Below are 2,500 nucleotides of genomic sequence, written 5' to 3'. Positions count from 1 at the left end.
ATAAACGGATCCTCCTGAACACTACATTTCCCAGCGGCGGTACCGCGGGATTCAGTGCTGGGCTCATTCCTGTTCGCTCGCCGCTACTAAGGAAATCCTAGTTAGTTTCTTTTCCTCCGCTTAATAATATGCTTAAATTCAGCGGGTAATCTCGCCTACTCTGAGGTCGTCAATTTCTTTGGTTTCATCGAAAGGTGAATAATGATGCTCGATGCAAAAAAAAAAAAAAATAAACGAAAAGAAGCAAAAAAGCAAACACGTAGAGAAACTGTGCGTGAATCAACCTTTCGCATATTCAATTTTTCCTCCTCTCTCGTTTCAAAATGTTTGTATTTATCGTTCGATGAAACGAGCACAAGAGGGAAAAAAAAGTTGAGACACGACGTTCCCATAATTTTCGTGTTATTTCCTTTTTGCTTCAAACATTTTGCGGACTGCAGCTTCGTCGTATTGCTTTTATCAATTTTTAACAATTTCAAAGCGAAGACAACTCGCAAGACGATCCATTTCGTCTCGGTTCAATTTTAACGTCCGTCCGTATTATTTTTTGTTCCACAAGAGATTTCGAATAGGTTTCTTTATTTATCATCCCTTCTTTTCGAGCGCCACGGAAGCAAGAGGAAAAGCAAGAGCGAGAGAACATTTCGCGTATACTTCATTTAACAATTTTAACCAACACGCGATGTACTCCACACACCTCTTAGATTTAACAACTGCTTTTCTCTTCTTCTCCCCTTAGCGCAAGGGTAAACCCCATTTATCTCTTCTTTGGAACGCAACAAAACTTTCGAGGACTGGACGACCGAGCGATGGTCGCGCGGTCTTCGCTTATCTTTAACAAACGAAGTAGTCCGTATGTATTCTAAATGTTGAAGCCTCCTAGAGCTTTAAGCCATGCGAGACATTGAAATGCTGTTTTAACGGGAGCATGCATAATTGCTGCAAACATACTTTTATCACAAGTTCTAGCCACGCCACGGAGGCTTCGAAGTTCCTTCACCATTCGCTTTCCTCTCTTTTGTTACACAGTTTCAGACTACGATCAGGGGTACCGAAACGCTGTATTGATTGTAAACAACCATTTTTATCTTGGAGCGGAGCGTTCCTTTACTCGTTAGATTTGTCTTGTCGCGTGTGTATTCGCTTTTTCGACGCTTTTTAACCATTTAACTTGTTTAGCGAAGCTAAACGCACAGACAGACAAAAAAAAAGGAACAGCATCGCGCGTCAAACAGCGACGACCCATCTGAAGCGATCTTTCATTTATACACCGTTTGTAAACAGAGAGATGTATAAAGCGCGGGGAATCATTCGAAACCCTGGGGCTATTCGAGCTTGCATTTCAGCAAATTATCATCTCAAACATTTCACTCGTTTGCTTTTTCTAAATTTATAGGAGAGCTTCTTTCGTTTATTTTTGACACACCTTTCGTAAATATCGTTTCTGGCAACGTCGGGAGCGTGGATTTCTACAAGTGAACAATCGCGCCGATCCGATAACTTCCAGCAGGATGGAGAATCTTTATAGATTATCTTCCGAGAACTCGGTGCTTTCACGGGCGGTCGTTTATAAATTTTAACGAACGACTCGCGCGCCGTGACGCACTTGCGCTAGTTCGAAGAGATATTTCGAAATTTGTTTCTCTCCTTTAACGGCCTGCATTTAGTGTATCGGTTGCGATTTTCGTCACATCGTTTCCACGACAAACGCCGACGAACTGCCCAACTATCGCTCGTACGTTGCGACTCTTTCTTTGTTTATCGTTCATTCATTCTTTCAATTTCGTTCGATAATCCCGCTCCGAAACGTTCTACTTTCGTTGAACGACGGCGAGATGTTTAGAAAGAAATGAATTACTCTTTTTTCGAGAAGCAAACGCAAGCAGTCTTTTGTTAAGAAAACGACCCTCAGCCAGGCGTGGTCCAGGAATTGTATCCGTGGACCGCAATGTGCGTTCGAAATGTCGATGTTCATGTGTCCTGCAGTTCACACGTTGACGCGCAATTAGCTGCGTTCTTCATCGACCCACGAGCCAAGTGATCCACCGTTCAGGGTAATCGTAAAATTTTGTATTTCAAACTCTTTAGATCTTTAGAGTGTTATTTTCATTATTAACACGCATCACATTCGATACCCACATCACTCTCCCACCCGGCGCGTGCGGGAGAGCGAATTCGGGCGTCGCCAACGTATTTGTTTGTTTGTTCGATCGTTGACGACACGATCGCGTCCAAGGACGGAAACCGTCGGAGAAACGCCCAGTGGCACGCTCCTCTCGACGGTCGGGCGTAAAGTACATTTAAAAACCTTGAAAAGTACGAACGCACACAAGGAATGCGAGCGCGCGTCCTGTCGCTGAATCGTGGGTTGCGAGATTCGAACAGACACACGGCCGGCGACGATCGGTCTAACTAATGGACACATAGTTTTTCAAAGACTCGCTATCGTCGCTTCTCAGCCGGTCCGTAAACAACACACATCGATCAGGCGGACGCACGA

At 44.1% G+C, this 2,500-nt stretch overlaps 1 non-coding gene and 1 pseudogene across 1 annotated transcript; both read right to left on the bottom strand.

Annotated features, from left to right (window-relative positions):
- Positions 1-169, bottom strand: part of LOC143306467 (large subunit ribosomal RNA) — a 3,603-nt pseudogene extending 3,434 nt beyond the window's left edge.
- Positions 170-1,902: 1,733 nt separating this feature from the next.
- On the bottom strand, positions 1,903-2,057 carry LOC143306479 (5.8S ribosomal RNA). The gene has a single exon (XR_013063854.1). It is a non-coding gene; the product is annotated as a 5.8S ribosomal RNA (ribosomal RNA).
- Positions 2,058-2,500: the final 443 nt, after the last annotated feature.

The sequence above is a fragment of the Osmia lignaria genome, unplaced genomic scaffold (genome assembly GCF_051020975.1).
Source record: "Osmia lignaria lignaria isolate PbOS001 unplaced genomic scaffold, iyOsmLign1 scaffold0011, whole genome shotgun sequence".
NCBI classification, from domain to species: Eukaryota; Metazoa; Arthropoda; class Insecta; order Hymenoptera; family Megachilidae; genus Osmia; species Osmia lignaria.
This window is presented reverse-complemented; position numbering and strand designations above follow the sequence as displayed.